This window comes from Pseudonaja textilis, chromosome Z (assembly GCF_049901715.1).
Source record: "Pseudonaja textilis isolate UNSWEBS1 chromosome Z, rPseTex1.2, whole genome shotgun sequence".
NCBI lineage: Eukaryota > Metazoa > Chordata > Lepidosauria > Squamata > Elapidae > Pseudonaja > Pseudonaja textilis.
This window is the reverse complement of record NC_142008.1, coordinates 56,051,380-56,074,573: the sequence shown is the minus strand read 5'-3', so window position 1 is coordinate 56,074,573 and position 23,194 is coordinate 56,051,380. Positions and strand designations below refer to the sequence as shown.

General features: G+C 35.3%; 1 protein-coding gene across 3 annotated transcripts in view; it reads right to left on the bottom strand.

The window, feature by feature from the left end:
* Positions 1-23,194, bottom strand: part of FYCO1 (FYVE and coiled-coil domain autophagy adaptor 1) — a 290,511-nt gene that overhangs the window by 110,124 nt on the left and 157,193 nt on the right. The gene's annotated exons all lie outside the window — the stretch shown is intronic.

Here is a 23,194-nt window from a genome sequence, read left to right as displayed (position 1 = left end):
AAAATTCCTCTCTCACCTCCTCCCTTGAATTAGCACAATAAAAGAGGACAGCTAAAAGCCTGGGGAAGGGGAGGAGCGAAAAAGCCCAGAAGCCCGGACATTTCCATCTGTTCCAGGGCAGCCGGGGAATCCGATCTCCCCCAGGCTCAAAGTGTTGCCTCATTTTGAAGATCGCTTGTGTTTTGTGTGTTTTATTTCTTGCGCTTGCTTGGCAATCACTCTTGCGAGAGTCTTGCCTAGTCTCACCCTTGCGAGGGTCCCGCGCTATCTCGCCCTTGCGAGGGCTATTTTCTCACCCTTGCAAGGGTTACTTTAAACTTCGTCCTTGTGAGGACTAATTCACCCTTGCGAGGGTCGCGCTATCTCGCCCTTGCGAGGGCTACTTTAAATCTCACCCTTGCGAGGGTTATTCTCTGAGAGGAATTCAGCAATCAACCAGTAAGCCGAAACAACAGACCGGTCGCTCAACGCGACAGAGTTTATCTGAGTTTTAAAAAAAAACCTTTCCATTTGTTTGTAGCACTGGAAGAAGTATAGCCAAAGGTGTTCGTTCTAGCTCAGGTGTGAGCTGGGAGGACGAAACTTATAGTGTTTTTTTGTTGTTGTTGAAAATTGATGGATTCAGTAGTGCATGATTGGCCTTTGTGTATATAGGCAGTAGCTGCTATGGCTATGGCTATATTCGTGAGAGGAAATAGGAAGATGACTTTTGGAAATGCTTTAGTAGTATGTGTTTTAATGCAGAAAGCATATGTGGTTTACATATGTTAGATTTTTAAAGCCATTTTATTGTCAAGAATGATTTGTTCTTTCAACTGACAGGAATTTAAATTCAGTTGAATTCCTTTTGGGAGAGAGACAGGAATGAAAGATATACATGATTGTATTGAAGTTCCAGATTTACAGACAAAGATGAGAGAAGATTTGGAAGATATCCCAATAGAGGGAGGTATTAATTTGTTTATTGATGGATCTTCTCAAAGTGGAGAATGCTTATCTGTTGAGTATTCTGCTTAGGTGTGCGAAGTGTTTGCTTTAGTGCAAGCTTTGAAACTTTTAGAAAATGAAGTGGGTAAGCAGTGGCTGAAGTTATAGAATAATTGGCTATAATATATGTTGAAGCTAGTAAGAAGAGAAGTTTTCCAAAGAGATTTGGGGAAATAGATTAGCAGATGAGGCTTATCTATTTATGTATAGATGCATGTATAGAGAAGCGCCGATAATGGTTTTAGTTCCTGTTTTGGAATGGGATGTAAAACCAGGTTTCATTGATGAAGAAGAGAAACAGATGATGTTATAAGATGTGGAGTATGTAGATTGGAAGTGGTTAATAGAGAATGGATTGCAGATAGTTAATAAGCCTATTATGAGAGACATAATAGAGAAGGTACATGAGGGTACTCATTGGGGAGCACAAGTATTTGTGGCTTTTGGGAAGAGAAAATATATTTGTAGAAGTATGTACACGATAGTTATGCAAGTGAGTAGAAAATGTATACATTGTGTGTGAATGTGTATAATCCTGACAGGATTTAGCTATTTGGACATTTTAAAGAATATAAGTTGATTGTACTGTAATGTCAGCAGTGAGTACTTTGAAATATCTGTTGGTGATTGTTGATCATTAGACTGGATGGTTGGAAACTTTTCTGTGTGTGAGACGAATGCACAAATGACTGTGACGTTAATATTGGAACAGATATATATAAATATATATAAATATGCATTGATAGTGCATTGATAGTGATAGTGATAGGTACACATTTTACTTTTCGTGTGGTAAAAGGGTATAAGGAAAGAATTGGAAAAAGATTGGCAATAGACCTGATGGGCCTTTTTCCTCAGGTAGGGTGAAGAATAAGAACTATAAAACAATACATTACAGAAGTGATGTTTACTTTACAGGAAGGGCCTGTTGATTAGGATAGCATTTCGGAGATTCATCATCTTCCTAAAGGCATACTTGATATAGCATTGTTTTTGGTAAAAAAATTCCTTCATTCAAGTTTTCAAAAGATTGCTTATGCTAGTTTGCATTCTATTTAGCTGCTTTTATTGTTTCACCTTTTAATATTTTAAATGATTTAATATTAATTCATAATTTATCTATGCTAGCAGTGTAAATGTAGAACAGTGGGGTATAAATATTCAATACCACGAAACTTATTTCTAAACAGTGAACGTTAAAAAACACTATTGATGATGTGCTACTGTAAATTATCACACACTCTGATTGGCTTCTATAATATGATTTACACTTCTACATAAAAATAGTAGTTTTTAAAATTTGTTTTGGGACTTTATGTCTTCATTTTTTGATTATTATTTTTTGTAAATGCCTCTGATAATTTCCAAAACACAACTTGCATTCTTTAAATAATAAGAAATAAATAGCCGTTTTCTGAAATATATCTGAAGTGTTACATCTTCCTTATTTTTAATAATATTGAAAAATGCTAATAAGATCTAAGTGACTTTGTCAGAGAAAAAAACAAACAAAATATCACCATGAATTATCAATGCCTCAATATTGGATTATTAGTTCCTAGGATAACAAATCATCTCTCTACCTAGACTAATTCTATTGGATGCAGTCCCATTGATTCAATTGTGGCTGATGCAATAATCAAAGGTAACAATACAAACAAGTAAATAAAGGAGAAGGATGAGAATCAAAAAACTTGCAATTTTATGATGCTGAACTAATATAGCAAACATATTTCTTAAGTTTGGATTTAGACAACTTTTTATTGAGGAAAATAGTTATATTTGATTTCTGCAGTACTGTGTTGGTTATTTTTCTAAAACCTCTTTGGTGCATTTATGTCCCTAGCAGGACTGAAAAGCAACTGTAGGTAATTGTTACTTTTTTGATATCTTGTATGTCAGCCTTCAAGATGTCTTTCCTTTGCTTTCCATCTTTCGGCTGTCATAAGTAACAGGGAGGAGGAGGGGTGAAATAGTTAAGGGAAGCAAGCTGGAGGTTTCAGAATAAACTGTATAAGTTGGGGGGAAAGAGTTTCTTGTTTGTGCTTCTTTCTTTTGCTATGCGCAAGTGCACCTCTTTATCAAAATATGTCAAGGTCAATGGACAGATGCCACATCACCACCTGAAGATGCCCACATGACATTACATACAACTTTTAATTGGATGGACAGTTTGAATTATTGTGGGTGGTAATGTTGCCATCACATTTCCCCCCCCCCATTTTTTTTAATTTCAATCTACATATAACAACAATACATTAACAGTGTGGCATCAATATATCATACATCTCTCATTGCATTATATTCATATTAATTCATACATCTTTAATATTTATTTTCAACCTCTCCAAATGTCTACCACCATATCAATTAAACATACTTAATAATTCCATTATTCAATTTTCTCCCTGTTTTCATTTTATTTTTTAAAATGAAAAATTCTTATTTGGCAAGCAGTGTGGTTCCAGGTTTCACATCTCAATACAAACATGACCATAGTTACCTATTCATTTTATTTGTTTAATTTCATATTGCATCTTCCTTGTCATTATTAAATATTAAGCTTAACTTATCCAATCCTAATTCATGTTCTCATACCTTATTTTACAATATTATCTAAAATTCTCATCTCAATTCTATGTTCATTTATTCAATTTCAAATCCTAATATATCTCCTTCCATTTTTCTTAGTATATTCTCATATTTTATTTTACAATGTTATCTAAAACTCTCATTTCCTTTCTATTATCATTTCTCATATTATTATTCTTTTCCTGTCACATTTGTCATTTTATCAATCCTTATCTGTAAATATAGTTGTCCCCTTTAGTTAATCATTCAAGCTAACCACCTTCATTCTTCCTTAATATCAATCTCCCTATCCAGTATAAAACACAAATATATATATATATATTTCTCAGATTCCGCATTATATTTTCTCTATGAATCATCTATACATTACAAAGTACTATTTTCAATATATTCTTATATATCCTAACATATTACTTGTTGAATCCCCTTCCTTATCCCCCCCTTTTTTCCCCCACCCATTACCTCTCACTCTTTGAACAATATACCTTCTTTTCATCCTTGTTTGTTTCCTGTTGCTCTTTATTTTCTGGTCTTAATTCCCTTTCCCCCCATTCTTATTCCCCTCCTTTTCTCATTCCAGTTGTTAAACTTTTCTGTCTCCCTCTTTTGATTTTTCCTTTGCACTTCCTTTTTCTGCTTTTCCCTTCTCTCTCTTTTTTTTATGAGTTTTTTTTAAAACAAACACTGACAAAACAATACATAAAAACATAAAACCATCTTTCAATTACATACAGTGTGTCGACTAGTTGCAATTCTTTTGTGCTACGTGTCCATGGTCCTCCTTCACAAGTCACATAAATTCTCATGTTTTCCATTTTATGTATATATATAAGTATTATTATCATTGTGGTTCTTTCATTTGACAATAACTATTTTTTCCACCACTTCATATAAGATATTCAACATTTTAAATGAATATGTAATGTAACTTCCATTGCCACTTCATCTAATAAAAAATACATTCTTATATCATTTTCTCTTAAATTCTATTATTTTTATATCATAAAGTTATCTATAAAATGTATCATTTCCACACTTTTCTTCCTAACCATTGATAAAATAAATCCCATATCTTATAATATTGTTTTTCTTCTTGTTCTCTAATTTCAAATGTCAATTTACTCATTTCAGCACATTCCACTATTTTCTTAATAACTTCCTCCTGTGTTGGTATTTTCTCATTTTTCCAATTCTTTGCAAATACGAATTTTAGCTGCTGTTAGTACATTCACAATCAAATATATCAGTTCTCTACTGTATATCTCTGGTACAATACCCAATATCTCTGGTTTAAAATCAATATGACTTTTTGTCATTTTTTCCAACCATGTGTGGATTGTAGTCCAATATTTTTTCACCTCTGCTCATGTCCACCACATATGGTAAAATGAGCCAGGTATCTGATGACATTTCCAACATTTTTCGGATTTATTCTTAAACATTCTTCTATTCTTGTTGGGGGAAGATGCCACCTGTAGAACATCTTATATAAATTTTCTTTATATGCAGTTGACATTGTCATTTTATAATTTTGAGACCATAGTTTTTGCCATCTCTCTAGGTCAAGCCCATATCCAAAAATTTTCCCCCATGCAATCATTGTTTCTTTAACTCGTTCTTCTTCTAATTTAACCTCTAATAAATATTTGTATAATTTCTTTATCACCTTTTCATCAATACCTGTTAAAATTTTATCTAAGGCAGTCAATTTATCATAAAAACCTTCTGTTTTGAGATAGTTATCATATCTAGAATGTATTTGTGCATATGAAAACCAATTCATCTTTATCTTGTTCTTCTAGTTTTTGCATTGTTTTAAGTTCACTCTTTTTCTCTTCTGACGTACATTAGGCAAAATTTGAGAATTAGAGGACTGAGGATCAGATCAGAAGAGTATAAAGTACAAGCTTTCGCTGATGATTTGGTTTTTTTTCTGGAGGAGCCCATAGAAAAAGGACACAACTTATTAGAAGAACTAGAACGATTTGGAGAAGTCGCAGGATTTAAAATAAACAGGGGAAAAACAAAATTAATGACTAAAAATTTAACAGGAGACCAGAATAAAGAGCTAGAGACAACAATGGGAATACAGGTGACAAAAAAATTAAATACTTAGGAATTTGGCTAACTCCACAAAGCAAATCGTTAAAAGAAAACAACTATGACAAACTTCTCCAACAATCCAAGAAAGACTTAGATTCCTGGAGTAAATTACAACTTTCCTTACTGGGCAGGATTGCTTTGATTAAAATGAATATTCTGCCAAAATTTCTATATTTATCCCAGACAATTCCAATCAAATTAAATAAAAATTTTTTTATGGAACTAAACAAGATAACATTGAAATTTATTTGGCAGGGGAAAAAAGCTAGGATTAACGTAAAAGCCCTACAAGATTCAAAAAGCAGAGGAGGGTTAGCCCTGCCAAACTGGGAAATATATCATACGGCAGCCACCCTACTATGGATAAAGGATTGGGTGAATCTAACCAACAAAAGAACACTAGTATTAGAAGGCCACGTTATGCAGAAAGGATGGCATGCCTTTCTGTTGGAAACTGGGAAACCCAGGCAATCATATTTCCATAGGCATCTTATCAGGGACTCTTTATTAACTAATTGGAAAAAAGTACGTAAAAAACTTTATCTAAAAATACCGATTTGGCTATCTCCAATGGAAGCGATAGTACACCCTAATAACTTGGACATAACCAAAATGATTAAGTACGAAAATTTATTAGACCCACAAGGAAAGCTGAAAACACGACAAGAATTACAAGAGCGAGGATTTATAATTGATCAGTGGGTGTACCTTCAAATTCATAGTAGATACAAACAAGACATTAAGGAATTTGGAATCTACAATAAATTACAGACTTTAGACAAAATTCTATTAGGACCGAGTAAAAAAAAAATCTAAATTTTACAAACATTTATTAGAAACAGAACTAGAACAAGAAATTGTCAAAGGAAATATGATTGCATGGAGCAGAAACGTGGGTCGGAGCATTACCCTAGCCGAATGGGAAAAGATAAGGAACAGGAACATTAAGATCACGAAATCAGCAGCTTATAAAGAAAACTCATATAAAATGTTTTATAGATGGCCACCTGCCCCCTTCGAGATTGGCGAAGATGCACCCCAACACGAGCCCCAAATGTTGGAAATGTCAAAATATAGAAGGTACCTTCTTCCACATGTGGTGGTCATGCAAGGAAACCCAGAAGTACTGGCAAAAAATTAGGCACTGGCTAGAGGAAATAACCAAGGAACAAATTGAGTACAAACCAGAGTCCTTCCTTCTAGGAATTTTTGATAAACAAATATCCAAAAAATCGAAGTATATTACAATCCATATCTTAACCACGGCCAGATTGGCATTTGCCCAGTGCTGGAAACTACCCTCTATCCCCACTGAACTTATGGTTATTCAGAAAATTTTACAATGTGCCGAAATGGACAAACTAACCCAAGCGTTAAAAAATAAAGAATCCTCAACCTATTATAGCAATTGGATTCCTTTGTATAATTGGCTAAACCAAAGATAGATCACCTCTAGGAAAATTAAGGCCGAGGGCCTCCGAAGCAGAGATAAAGAAAAGCACCGACTTGTGATAGTTTTGAAGAAGAAAGGACCTTACAGACAGTCACAAAAAATATGGTTTTATTATAATTGTTTTCCCTACTCTTTCCCCCCTTCCTTACCTTTCCCTCTTTCCTCTCTCAAGCCTCCTCTCTTTCCCTCTTGGCCTAGGCCAAGACCTGTTTGTCTTTTTGTTGTATATAATTTGTAGCTGTGTTGTTTTTTAAAAAAAGTAAAATTAATAAAGTTTTTTCTAAAAAAAAAAGAAAGAAAACCAATTCATCCTTATACCTTGACGCTCCAGTTCTTGCACAGATTTAAGTTCACCCTTTTCATTCATAATTTCGCCATACCTAACTGTTTGTTCCTTTTTATATATCACTGGATATGAAAATGCTTCTATAGTTGAAAGCCAGACTGGAATTTTCAAATAGTGTTGCCTTTTAATCTTCTCCCAATTTAATAATAAAGCCTCTCATATATAGTGTCTTCTAAAATATCCATGTGTTTTAGTTCCCTTGTACCATAGGAAAGCATGCCAATCCAACAACAAATCGTGTCCTTCAAGTGTCAATAATCTAGTATTTCTCAATATAATCCATTCCTTGACCCACATCAGAGTTGTCGCTTGATAATATAACTCCCAATTTGGCAGACCAAACCTACCTCTTATTCTAGCATGTTGTAAATAACTTGAATTTTATTCTTGCTTTTTTCCCCTGCCAGATATATTTCAGCACTATTTTATTCAACTCATCAAAATACTCTTTCCCTAATCTAATTGGAATTGTCTGAAACAAATATAAAATTCTTGGTAAAATATTCATTTTAATTGTTGATATTCTCCCTATTAATGATAATTGTAAGTTTTCCCATTTTGCCAAGTCTGTTACAATCTGTTGCTTGAGTTTATTATAATTATTCTCTTTAAGTGTGCCACATCTTGCTGTCAAATGTATTCCCAGGTATTTAACCTTATTTATGACCTGAATTTCCAAGACTTCCGTCAATTCTTCCCTCTGTTTTACTAGCATATTCTTCGTCAGAGTCTTTGTTTTATCTTTATTTATTTTAAACCAGCTACCACTCCATATTCCTCTATCTTTTCTATCAACCTAGTCGCTGTTGCCAGGTAATATAAAACCAGGTCATCTGCAAATGCTTGCAATTTGTATTCTTCTTTCTTAATTTTCATTCCCTTTATTTCTTTTGCTTCTCTTATATCTCTAGTTAGCACTTCTAATGTTAACACAAACAACAGAGGTGACAGTGGGCAACCTTGTCTTGTACCTTTCTTTATAGCAATAGAATCTATTAATTCCCCATTAATCATTACCTTTGCTGTTTGATCATGATATATAGCTTCTATGGCTTGAATAAATTTCTTACCAAAGCCCACCTGTTCCAATTGTAATAATTGTAATCAATTGCCAATTTACATTATCAAAGGCTTTCTGTGCATCTAAGAATATCAAGGGCATTTGTTTTTCAGGATGCGCCTCGTAGTATTGCAATGTGTCCAGGATAGTTCTCATATTGTCTTTAATATGCCTCTTTGGTAGAAATCCATTATGATCGGGGTGAATAAAGTTATTTAAATATTGTTTGAGTCTTTCTGCCATTATTGAAGCAAAAATTTTATAGTCTGAGTTCAATAAGGAAATGGGTTGATAGTTCTTCATTAGTTGTGGGTCCGCTTCCTTCTTTGGCACAAGTGTAATATATGCTTCTGACCATGATTTAGGTGTCCTCTTTTTTAACATAACTTCATTCATAACTTCCAGAAGCAAAAGGTTCAACTGCTCCTGGAATGTCTTATAAAATTCAGCTGGCAATCCATCTGGGCCCTGTGCTTTTCCATTATTTTGTTTTTTAATTGCTTCCGCTAGTTCCATCATGGTTATATTTCCTTCTAACATCATTTCAATATCTTTTGGTATCTGAGGCAAATTCGCTTTCTGTAGATATTGTTTAATCTTCCCTTCCTCTATTATCTTTTATTCATATAACTTTCAATAAAAGTCCTGTACATTTTTCTTCTTCTTAGTGTTTCCATAGCAGGCTTGCACTTGGTCATCTATCAATTGAGCTATTTTTCTTTATTCTTTCTCCTTTTTCAATTTATATGTTAACCATCTGCCTGGTATATTTGCATCTTCAAAATAGTTTTGCTTAGCATTGCTAATTTTCTGTGCTAGTTCCTCTTTTTCCATTAGTCCTGTTTTGTGTTTAACTATGTCCATTTGTATTTTCATGTCTTTTTTTAATGGTGATTTTTGTAGTTCTTTCTCAAGTCTCTTGTAATCATCCTCTAACATTTTCAACACTTGTTTTTCTTTTTGTTTCTTATCTTTGTATAGTCTATTATCAAACCCCTAGAGTAAGCCTTCATTGTATCCCACAAGTTTTGTATTAATGTATCTTCCATTCTATTCTCCTTGAAAAAAAATCCAATTCTTTCTCCATTTTCTGTGTAAAATCCTTTTCTTTTAATAAAGCATTATTTAAAGTCCATCTAGATCTTTTTCTTTGTCCTTTCCACTTAATTGTCATTGGATTGTGGTCTGCCCAGATACCAGTTTCTATCTCGATTTCCTGTATGTTGGTAATCAATTCTGCTGACATCCATATCATATCTATTCTGGACCATGATGAGTGCCTATTTGAATAAAAAGTATGTTGTCTCTTTTTCTAATATTTCTTTCTCTCCAAGCGTCCTTTAGGTTTAGTTCATCTGTCATTTAAAAAAAAAGATTTTGGCAAGATCTTTCTGCTTTGTTTTATTGTTTTATGTGTTTTATCGTCCATCTTGTCATTAATTATTCCATTAAAGTCCCCCAACAAGTCCCCCATAACATATATTGTCATATTCTAAGTCAGTTATTGTCCTGTGTAGTTTTTTATAAAATCCTTCTTGACTATCATTTGGAGCATAAATTGCAATTAAAAGTAATTTCACATTATTGTCTATTATCTCCACCATCAAGACTCTTCTATCATCATCCATGTAAATTTGTTTTGCTGAAATTGTATCTTTGATGTATAAGACTACTCCTCTTTTCTTAACGCATGTCAGTGAAGAAAATATTTTCCCTAATTTTGGCTGCACCAGCAGTTGTTCATATTGGGTTTTTTTTAAAAGTTTTTTATTTTAACAACAAACAAAACAACATAAGACATACAACATAAAACATAAAAACATCGTCCTTCTTCATAAATTTGCAAACAGTGTATCGGTTGGTTTACCACTTTTTTTTGTGCATCCATTTCCTAAACGCTAATATAATTATATTACATAATAACTCATATTATCAATCAATAATTGTATAACCCAATATCATCACTAAGAAATCATTTATCTACAATTTTATTAACTCATACTTAAATGAGATAACTATAATTTACTTAATTTATTTTGCAATGAATCGTAAGATCATACCAAATCTATCTTAATAAAGTTTTTTAAAAATAATATCAAAAAAAAAAATTATATCCTAAGTCTAAATGTTCTATTATTATGTTTTATTATCTAACCATTGATAAAAAAGATCCCAAACTTCATAAAATTGTTTATCTTCTTGTTCTCTAATTTCAAATATCAATTTACTCATTTCAGCATAATCCAATATTTTCTTAATAATTTCTTCCTCTGATGGAATTTTCTCACTCTTCCAGTTTTTAGCAAATACAATCCTAGCTGCTGTTAATACATTTACAATCAAATAAGGTAAGATTCCCAATAAAAAAATCTCTGGTTTCAAGTCTATATGTGTCTTTATCATTTTTTCCAACCATATGCGAATTTTAGTCCAATATTTTCTAGCATCCTCACAAGTCCACCACATATGGTAGTATGAGCCAGGTATCTGATGGCATTTCCAGCACTTTTCAGATTTATTCTTGAACATTCTTGCAATTCTTGTCGGGCGAAAATGCCACCTGTAAAACATCTTATACAATTTTTCTTTATAAGCTGTTGACATTGTCATTTTATAATTTTGAGACCACAGTTTTTCCCATTTCTCCAAATCAATCCCATATCCAAAATTCTTCCCCCAAACAATCATCGTTTCTTTAACTTGTTCCTCCTCTAATATAATTTCCAACAAATAACTGTATAATTTTTTAATCACTTTTTCATCAGTACCTGTCAAAATCCTATCTAAATCAGTCAATTTATCATAAAATCCCTCCATTTTAGAATCTATAAGATACCTTGAATGTATTTGTGCATATGAAAACCAATTCATCTTTATCTTGTTCTTCTAGTTTTTGCATTGTTTTAAGTTCACTCTTTTCATCCTTATTAAAAATAAGTCTGCCAGTTCATCTCTTTGTTTTAATAACATATTCTTTGTCAAGATCTTTGTTTTATCTTTGTTTATTTTCAGACCCGCCATCTCACCATACATCTCTATCTTTTCCAATAGTTTTAAAGCTGTTTCTAGAGGATCTTCCAGAATGAAAACCAAATCATCCGCAAAGGCTTGCAGTTTGAATTCCTCCTTCTTAATTTTCATTCCTTTTATATTTGGATCCTCTCTAATATTTCTATTCAACACTTCCAAAGTCAATACAAATAACAAAGGTGATAATGGGCATCCTTGTCTTGTGCCTTTTCTTATATTAATAGAGTCTGTAAATTCTCCCTTTATCATTACTTTTGCCGTTTGCTTATCATATATGGCTTCTATTGTTTGAATAAATTTTCTAGCAAAGCCCATCTGTTCCAATAACAAAAACATGAATCTCCAGTTCACATTATCAAATGCCTTTTGGGCATCTAAAAATATCAAAGCCATTTGTTTTTCAGGATGCACCTCGTAATATTCCAAAGTGTCCAGAATTACCCTCATATTATCCCTAATTTGTCTCTTTGGCAGGAATCCATTCTGATCAGGATGAATAAAGTTATTCAAGTATCTTTTGAGCCTTTCTGCCAAGATTGAGGCAAAAAACTTATAGTCTGCATTCAGTAAAGAAATGGGTCTATAGTTCTTAATTTGTAATGGATCGGCCTCTTCTTTTGGAATAAGTGTAATATAAGCTTCTGACCATGTTTTAGGTATTTTCTTATTTAACATGACTTCATTCATGACTTCTAATAGTGGAGTGCTCAACGATTCTTGTAATGTTTTATAAAATTCTGCCGGGAGCCCATCTGGGCCTGGTGCTTTTCCGTTATTCTGCCTATTGAATGCTTCAGTTAATTCCATCATTGTTATAATACTTTCTAACATTTTTTCAGTCTCTTCAGATATCTTAGGTAGGTTAGCATTTTGTAGATAAAGTTTAATTCTTTCCTCATCAAAATCCTCCTGTTTATATAATTGTCCATAAAAATCTCAAATAATTATCTTTTTCTCCTTATTACCATAACACATTTGACCTTGATCATCTATTAGCTGTAATATTTTCCTAGATTCTTTCTCCTTTCTCAATTTGTATGCTAGCCATCTACCTGGTTTGTTTGCATCTTCAAAATAGTTCTGTTTAACACTTCTAATTTTTTGTGCCAGTTCTTCTTTCTCTGCCTGACCCATTTTATGTTTAATTATATCCATTTTGAATTTAATATCTTTTTTCTTTGGCATATTCTGCAGTTCTTTTTCCAATTTTTTATAATCATCTTCTAAAGCTTTAATAATTTGCCTCTTCCTAATATTCTTTTTCTTTGTATAGTCCATTATTAATCCTCTCGCATATGCCTTCATTGTATCCCAAACATTCTGCATTGAAGTATCTTCTTTTTTATTTTCACTGAAAAAGAAAGCCAATTCTTTGCCCATCCATTGTGTGAAATCTTTTTCCTTTAAAATAGTATTGTTTAATGTCCATCTAGATCTTCTTTTTTGTCCTTTCCATTTAATTGTCATTGGGTTATGGTCTGCCCATATACCCGTTTCAATATTTATTTCTTGAATATTGGATATTAATTCTGATGAAGTCCAAATCATATCTATTCTGGACCATGATAAATGTCTATTTGAGTAAAAAGTATATTGTTGGGTTTTACCATTTCTTTCTCTCCATATATCTTTTAAATTTAATTCATCTATCATTTTGAAAAAGGATTTAGGGAGAGTCTTTCTATTTTGTTTTGATGCTGTCACTGTATAGTCCAGTTTATTATCTACAATTCCATTGAAATCTCCCATCATAACTATATTGATATAGTCCAGTCCAATTGTTTTCATATGTAACTTTTTATAAAATTCTTCTTGCTTATTGTTCGGAGCATAAATTGCAACCAGCAGTGTTTTTGTACTGTTATCCGCTATTTCAACCATTAATACTCTTCCGTCTTCATCAGTATAAATCAATTTTGCTGCAATAGTTTCTTTAATGTACAAGACCACTCCTCTTTTCTTACAGTTAGTCAAGGAGGTAAAAATTTTCCCCAGTTTTGGTCGTACCAATAATCGTTGATGTTGTTTTTTAATATGTACTTCTTGTAGGCAAATTATATCAAATTTTAACTTCTCTAATTTATGAAAGATTTTTCTTCTTTTAATAGCTGAGTTCAATCCATTTATATTCATAGAAATCAATTTTTTTTCCTCCATGGTTATATTTTGTATTTAGGTCTAACAGTTCTTGTAGATCTTACTTCACGTTGTTCTTTGGTCTCCATTTGTCCACCTACCGCACCTTCTTCTTTTCCCATTCCCATTTGGTCTTCTTGGGGTTCAGTCGGGATAGTCTCTTTTTCTGTCTCTATTTCTCTTCTTTCTAAAAATTCATTGTAGAATATTTCTGCTTTCTCAATTGAGTCGATTCTGTGTCTCTGTTCTTGCCATATGAACATTAATCCTTCTGGAATCAACCATCTATAATTCACCTCTTTTTCCAATAACTTTTTGGTCAAGAATCGATATTCTCTTCTCATCTCTCTCACTCTTCTGGGCACTTGTTTTAGAACCACAATCTCTTTGTCTTTGTATTTCAACACCTTATCTCTTGCCACTTGTAGTATTTGTGTTTTAATAGTCTTTTTAGTAAACCTGACATGGACCTCTCTTGGTAGCTTGTTCCTCATCGCATATCTTGTGAAGACACGGTATATCTCATCTACTCCGTCCATCATCTTTTCCTGTTATCCCCAAAGCTCCAGCCAAAATTTCTATCATTACAGCCGCCAAATCTTGTCCTTTTTCTTCCTCTATATTTTGAAATCTGAGATAAAATTCTGACCTATCCATCTCCCACTTCAACATCCCAGTTATATCTTGTTCAACCATTGTTAATTTGCTAACGATATTTCCAATTGTCTCATCTCTTTGTTTGTCTTTCTCTTCAATTTTTTGGAGTCTCTCCTCATGTTTCGCCATCATTTGTTGAAAATTTTCAATTTTTTTGTCAGTCTTTGCAATACTCGTTTTGAGTTCTTGTATTCCTTGTATAATCATTGCTAGGTCCATTTGTACTTTATCTTGCTTCGCCATTATTGATGGTCATCCTCCAGTCAATGGAGAAGCAGGAGCAGAAGTTGAACTGCCAGGAGGTAAAGTTTTCTTACTCATTTGAGTAACTCAGAATCTTTAAGCTCCTTTAATCCAATTAATAAGGTAGCCAATTATAATCCAATTGGGAAGAAGAAAAACATAAAAAAGAAAAGCCAGTAAAAAATAAAGAGACCAGAATTAAAAAGGGAAGGAGAAAAAGAAGATCAAAAGAAAAAGGAGGAAATTCTTCAGGTTCTTCTAAACCTTAATCCTATTGTGGGATAGTCAATTATAATTCAAAAATAAAAATTAAGAATAATAAAAAAAAGAAAAAGAGAGTAAAACCCAATAATATTAAAAAGCAATAATAGAAAAAGAAGAAGAAAAAAAAGAATTCTTCAGGTTCTTCACACCTTAATCCAATTAAGAGGTCTCAAGAAATAAAAAAAAATAACCATAGAAGTAAATAAAAAATGAAAATAGAAAAGGCAAAAATCCCAATAAACAAAAAGAAAAAAGAAAAGTATTCTGAGGCTTTCCCTTTAAGAGGAAAAATAAAAATAAAAATAAAGTCAAACAAGAAAAAAAATAGACATACAAATATTACAAGATACTATGGGATTGAAGAGGAAGGATGGAACAGCTAAGAAAAGGTAAAAAGAAAACACACTGCATCTTATTTAGTTATCCAAGGCTCTTATTATAGTTCATATTGTTTTTTTAATGTGCATTTCTTGTAGGCAAATTATATCAAATTTCAATTTTTCTAATTTATGAAATATTTTCCTTCTTTTAATAGCAGAATTAAGTCCATTTATATTAATTGTAATCAATTTTTCTCTTCCATGTTTTATACGTTATAGGACGGGTTAACAGCTCTGGTTGGTCTCACCTCTCATTGTTCTTTATGTTCCCCATTGCTTCCTACAGCTCCTTTTTCTTTTTGAATCACTTCAAGGCACTCCTCTTGTAGATTGAGTATTGCTTCTTGCCTTTCCCTCTCATCTTCTTTGTCTCTGAAATATTCTGCATAAAATAATTCTGCTTTCTCAGTTGAATCAATTCTATGTCTTTGCTCTTGCCATATAAACTGAAGGCCTTCCGGTATCAGCCATCTGTAGTTCACATCTTTCTTCAAAAGAATTTTAGTCCAGAATTGATATTCTCTTCTCATCTCTCTTATTTTTCTAGGTACTTGTTTCAAGACCACAATCTACTTGCCTTTATATTTCAGTGTTTTCTCTCTTGCTATCTGTAATATTTGCATTTTAATGGTCCTCTTCGTAAATCTTATATGTACTTCTCTTGGTAGTTTATTTCTCACTGCATATCTTGTAAAGACTCGAAAAATTTCATCTACTCCATCCATCATTTTCTCTTTAGTTATTTCCAGTGCTTCTTCCAGAATTTCTATCATTATTTCTGCCAAGTTTTCTCCCTTTTCTTCTTCTATATTTTGAAATCTAAGATAGAATTCAGATCTATCTATTTCCCATCTCAGCATATTCTTGTCCTGTTCAATCACGTTCAATCTGTTATCAATATTGCCAATCTTCTTATCTCTTTGTTCCTCTCTTTCTTCATTTTTTTGGATTCTTTCTTCATACTTCATCATCATCTGGTGAATATTCTCAACTTGATCATCTGTTTTTTTTCTGTTCTTAACTTTATATCTTGAACTCCTTGCCAAATCATCTGTAAGGTCACCTCTTTCTCTTTTTCCTGCTGTGACATCACTGTTGTTGATTGTTGTCCTCCAGATGTCGAAGAAGCTGTAGTTGGTATTGAAGAACCAGTAATTGATGGTCTTCTACTCATTTTCACAAGGCAGAAGCAAAGAGAAAGAAAAATCTTCAGGTTCTTGTATACCCCTCCAACTAAATCCAATTGATTAAAAAGAAAACCATAAAAAAGCAAAAATTATAATAAGAAAAAAATAAAAGAAAAAGATCTTCAGGTTTAATACCTTAATCTAAGTAAGCAGTATAGAAAAAGCCAAACAATATAAAAATAGTGTTCCAAATCCCAAAAAAGAGAAGAAGAAAAAGGAAAATAAAGAAAAAATAAAAATAAGTAGATCAATATACTTTGAGGTAAAAAGGAATCCAAAGGGAAAAAGAAAAAAGAAAAAGCAAAGTACTGAGGATTAAAAAAATTAAAGATTAAAAATTAAAAAGAAAAAACCCTTTAACAGGCCACTGTCACAGATGTCAGCAAAAAAATAGATTATTAAGGAAGGAAGATTTTTAAAAAAGCAAAGAAAGAGGGGGAAAAAACAAGCCACACACTGCCACAGTATAGTGTCCAGGCTCTCTTGCTAAGTTAAATTCCAAAAAAGCTTTAAAATTTTCTTCTCAAGATCCTCTCAATCTTCTTTCTTTTTACTTCTTGCTTTCTCTCACTATCTGAAAGCAACCACAGATAGTAATCCAGAAGAGCACCTGTAATAACATTCTTCCATGCTCATCCCACTATCTTCACAAACTGGCTCATTGTCCTTGACAACAGTTCTTATTATTGTCAGGCTTATCAAGCCAAAGAAGAAAGAAAGAAACAGTGTTTACAAGCCTCTAGATGGCAGTGTTACTTATTGTCTCTACTTTCACTTCCTCCCTTGTATCCAAAGAAAAAAAAAGTTAAAAATGGCTAACAAGTAAGCAGTTAAACTAAAATGCTTTTAGATATTTAACAGAAGCGCTAGGAAAAAGAAAAAAATTCTAAACAACAAAGAAAAGAGTAAAGGAATCATTGAATGTAAAATTCAAGAAAAAGACCAGTCAATTTTAAAATTTTAAGGCGTTTATAAAAAAGCCCAGCAATAAAAAATATTAAACACACTAATCTTGACTACAGATTTAATCTCGCCGCTTTCCCTCTTCTGTCTTCACTTTAAACTTTTTCTCTTCCCTTCTCAGGGTGTTCTCTCAAATAGTAGTATTTTAAAAATCATCTCACCAGATCGACACACTTTCGCTTTCCACTTTCCTCTTCCTCCCAGAGCTATCCCAGCTTCAGCAGCTTCAATGGCCACCTCTCTGCCGCTGGAAAAAAGGGCTTCTCTTGGAACAACCAGGGACTTTGCAATGTCCCTGGGATCAACAGGATGTGCCCTTCTCTATTACTGTCTCTACAGGACAGTTTAGGTCCATGAGGACCGTCCAGCAGCCGAGGTATTGATGGTGATCTTAGAGCATTAAGATCGCATGTCGTACCGCCGCGACACCAGCTCCTCCCTCTCAGCTCCCTCTCTCTTTAATCATTTTCTGAACCATTCTCCCTTTTATCATCCCATCAGACCACAAAATTTTAATTCTAATTCCTCCCCCCCCTCACTTAAATAATTGTTGTTTGTTTTATTTTTCTAAGTTGGCTTCTTCTTTATAGAACTCCCCCCCCTCTGGTTTATTGTGTTCTTGTGTATGCTGAGTCACCATTTCTAATTTCTGTAATACATGATTACACATTTCAAGTTTGATTTTTATCATGTCCCTTGTATCTTGCATATCCGATCATATGTCTTATGAGTCCAGTCTTATATCAACAAGTAGCTCCTCCATTATATCTTCTCCTTTTTGCTTTTTCTTTCTTCTTCCTTAATAGTTGAAATCCTCTTCTTTGATAGATATATTCAATCCCAGAGTCCAATATCTTATTTCAGCCAATATCTTTTGAGTTTATTTTCAACAATTCATACTCTTGAGTCTTTATTCCAAATCTTGTAATTGGCCTCCCAACTGTTTCCCAAATTACTGGGTGGTTCTATGACAATAATAAAGTTCCTTTTATTTTCTTTCACGTTCCAAGATCCAAACTCTCAAAAAAACAGACACTCGCTTTAAAATGGACTAAAGTTTTCCTGTACCATCAGGTGGCCCTCTTGAGTCTTTTTCTTTTTAACTTTCTTTATTGAACATAATATTTTTATTTAAGTTCATTAATTTCAATCATTAGCTATTCTTTTCAACACACTCAATTCCAGCATTTAGTTATGCCCTTTAAGTGCCCACAGTTCAATATATGTCCAGTTTAATTTTTAATCCTTTGTTGTGTTAATGTATTTTCCTTTAAATGTCTCTTCCAAATTAGTCCAGTAGAATAATCAAATCCAAATTTAAAAACCAATTTCTTTCTTGCTTTCTCTGTTCACTGCTTCCACATGTTTTCCTCCAAAATAGCCCTTTAATTTGATACCAGGGTACCTTAAAAGCAATGTCCTTTGCCTGGTTCACACTCTGCTCACTACTTCTCTCTCCAGCACAAAACTTAGTTTCCCTGAGTGTTCTTCATCTTTGTGGTGGCCATTTTGGGATCACTGCTGCAGCTTGCCTTTGGGATGGGTTTTCCTGTCAGGGAGGGGAGTTACGGCTCCCCTCAACCCTCCAGTGATTTCCCGCTTCTTCACCACCCCACCAGGGTGGCTCCAGTCCTGATCGGGACCCTCCAGCAAGTGAGCTTGGGCGAAACCGCACATAATTGCAAATTTGCACCAACTCCAACGAGGAACAAACCGGAAGGCATCGGAACGTTGCCATCACTTTGTATATGTGATTTACATGCTCATTTTCTCAGATTCAGAATTCTTTTGATGCTACCACTTGATTTCCAGTAAAAGATAACTTTTCTCTAATTAATGGAGTCTACGTATTTCTTTCTTGGATTTTGAATGGAGCACCAGCTGACAATGTATTTCATTAAAGAACTCCAGGGACATAAGGGATGATTTATCCTGCTATTGTTGCCTACAGATTTTGCAAAATAAACTCGAGAGAAAGATATCACAGATAGGAGCTACCATTGAGGCTCTTGCAGGGTAGGCAGGCAGCAGGGGCAGCACATCCTGGAACTGCGCCAGTGGTGGGGAGTTTGCTTTGGTGGCTTCAGAGATGGCAGCAAAAGGCAAAAGGGGAGCAGTGGAGGGGGGAGAACAATGGGAGAGAAAGGAGAGCAATGGGGGTGCTGGTGAAAGGAGCACAGCAAAGGAACGGGGCAAATGGAAAGCAGTTTGGGGTGGGAAAAGAATGCACAAAGGAATATGGCAAATGAAAAGCAGCTTGGGGTGGGAAAGAATGCACAAAGGAATTGGGCAAATGGAAAGAAGTTTGGGATGGGAAAAGAACGCACAAAGAAATCGGGCAAATGGAAAGCAGTTTGGGGTGGGAAAAGAAGTTTGGAGTGGAAAAGGAATGCACAAAGGAATTGGGCAAATGGAAAGTTTGGGGTGGGAAAGAAGTTTGGGGTGGAAAAAGAACACACAAAGGAATCGGGCAAATGGAAAGCAGTTTGGGGTGGGAAAAGAAGTTTGGAGTGGAAAAGGAATGCACAAAGGAATTGGGCAAATGGAAAGTTTGGGGTGGGAAAAGAAGTTTGGGGTGGAAAAAGAACACACAAAGGAATCGGGCAAATGGAAAGCAGTTTGGGGTGGGAAAAGAATGCACAAAGAAATATGGCAAATGAAAAGCAGTTTGGGGTGGGAAAAGAATGGCGGCTGGGGAGTTTGCTTTGGTGGAGGCAGCAAAAGGCAAAAGGGAAGCAGTGGGGGATGGGTGGAGGCAGACTTGGCTGCCATAAGCAGGGCCATCACTGCCCACTTCTTGTACCAGCAAACAAAAGGAATGGGGGCCCTCCAGCGACGGTGCTGCTTATGGAAGGAAGCCATGTCAGCCACCACCGCTGCATGTGGAGGTACTTTGGGAAGGCAGGTGGTGGGGTGCTCAAAGCTGGGAGAGCGCTGCATTGCTGCTTAGCCAGCCCACCGAGCCCAGGGATAGGGTGGAGCAGTTAAGTAGGCTGGGCAAGGCCTCGGGAGCTATGGGAAGGGCTGGCAAGGGCTGGGCGAGGCCTTGGGAGCTATGGGGAGGCCTGTGGAGGGCTGGGTGAGGACTCGGGAGCTACAGGGAGGCCCACGGAGGGCTGGGTGGGGAGGGGCTAGCATGACTTGCAGGCTTACCTGTGAGCAGACACAGCGAAAGGCAAGCAGCAATGGCTGGCCTGGTGGGCAGGCAAAGGCAGACTGCAGGCATGTAGCATGTGAGCACAATGTTGCGCCTGTGCGATAGGGACTGACTGGGCAGGGAGTGGAGAAGTGGGTAGATAGGGGCAGGGCTGGCACAGTTCTCCAAACTATCAGGAATGGTAACAACCAGTTCTATAGAACCGGGCCAAACCAATAGAATCCCACCCCTGAAGCTGCCCTTTAAGAGCCTGCACACAGGAAAATTTGGACCATCAGAATGGTGCCACATTCCTTTGAGCCCATTCACTGTGCTGTCACCACTGGAAGTCCCTCATCTTTCAACTTCTGTTCCTTTCCTCTACATACTAATTTTAAAATATTATATAGAAATATGTATAATAATATTTTCCCCTTTCTAATTTTAACCTCTATTCTGAATCTTAATAACACAAATATTATATTAGTTGGTATTCTATTTCTATCCATTATCTCTTGTCCATTTTGATATTTCAATTCTTGTTGGCTTTTGGAATGTTTTCCATACTCTTCCCTTGGGATTTGTATAAATTACATTAGTCATACTCATATCCAGAGGTGGTATTCAGCAGGTTATGACCAGTTCTGGAGAACCGGTAGTGGAAATTTTGAATAGTTTGACGAACTGGCAAATACCACCTCTGACTGGAGATTTTACAGTATTCTTCCCCTGCCATGCCCACCAAGCCACGCCCACAGAACTGGTAGTAAAAAAATTTGAATACCATCACTGCATATCATTATAGTAACGTTATAAGTATCATGATAAAAGTTTTATTTTATTTTATTTGGTTCGTCAATTGCTTACAAGATAATAGGTATAAGTAAAAACATAGTTATGAATACATGGATACATATAAGAAAAATAAAAGAAACAATAGGACAGGGATGGTAGGCACATTGGTGCACTTATGCATGTCCCCTACAGACCTCTTAGGAAAGGGGTGAGGTCAATAGTAGAAAGTCTAAGGTTAAAGTTTTTGGAGTTTGGGGAAGAAACCACAGTTAGGTAGAGTATTCCAGACATTGATCACTCTGTTACTGAAGTCGTATTTCCTGCAATCAAGTTTGGTGCGATTAACCTTAGTTTGTATATATTGTTTGCTCTTGTATTGTTATGGTTGAAGCTGAAGTATTCATTGACAGGTAGGACATTGCAATGTATGATTTTATATACTATACTTAGATCTGACCGAAGGCGTAGTTCTAGCTTTTCTAGGTCTAGAATTTCAAGTCTGGTGGCATAAGGTATTCTGCAACGAGTAGAGGAGTGGAGAACTCTTCTTGTGAAATATTTCTGGACTTTCTCAACTGTGTTAACATCAGATACATAATGTGGGTTCCAGACTGATGAGCTGTATTTCAGTATTGGTCTAGCAAATGATTTGTATGCTCTAGTTAGTAGTGTAATTGTCAGATCTGTTTATCTGTCATTTCTTCAGTGAAAGAAGAAAGTGGGGGGAGGCTGATAAAGAAATCCTTTCTTGATGTAACCCAAATATATTTAATCTTATATCGAATTTATATAACCCACACATGATACAATGGAGGGAGAAAAGCCAGATGGCTGGAACCTATCACCTCTGAGAAGCACAGCCAGGAGATGAGAAGATCATAAAAATTCCACAGTGAGATGTGTCCTGGGAATCTCTGGAAAAGTTCGTTCTAAAAAGGAGGTGGGAGGAAATTAGGTTTGCCTGGGAAACTGAAAAAGATCGTTCCTTACAAAAGGGGTGGGGAGGAATTAACATACTGGCTTTTGTTTCACTAAATACACATTGAGATAAGGGGAGGGGTTCTAAACTCCCTTATGTATCCCTGTATGCCTGAGAGACCTCAGATGCTGCACCTACATGAATTGTCTCATCTCAATAAAGGATTCCTTTCTGATACGTTTTGATACATTTTCAGAAGTTCATTCTAGTTGAGTGAATGGGAAAAGTTCTGTAGCTTGACATAAAGCAGTGTCTGCAATAGAGGTCAGTCCAGAGAGGAAATAAAAAAAAACAACACCTTCACTCTACTGAGGGGACCCTGCAAGAAAGGAAAATGTCTGAGTACAGCAAGGACCAAGGGAAAGCTGAATGCTGGGGAGAAACGTCGACAGTTACCCAGCCAGCTATTGACTTGGTGTGCCCCATTGAAGTTAGTGAGGCTGCCTATGAAAACTCCACCAATCCCTGTTGGTCTATAGGTGTAGGAAAAAGAGACAGCTGGGACGGAAGAAACAGAGGAGTAACCTTTACCCGGGGCAATCGTAAACCTGGGTGGAAATTGGAGCTGGAGGCCCTGTCAAATCAGGAAGAATGGGACGAGGAGCCACTGGCTGATGACTGAATGAGACGGTACATAAATCGCCTCGTGAGGGAAGCCCTGGAGAACCTCAACCTGAGGGATGCACCAGGACGACAATGCAGGAGAGTGAGGGAACCAGAAAATGAGAGAACCTGAGCCGCCACCCTGGATCCAGTGGAGATTGAGTGGGCAGAGGGACAAGCCAAAGAACCAGCACCATACCAGGTACCTGACCCTTAAATGCCCCGGATCAGGGGATTAACCCTGGCCAATCCAGAGGCATACAACTGCAGAGGAAGGTCC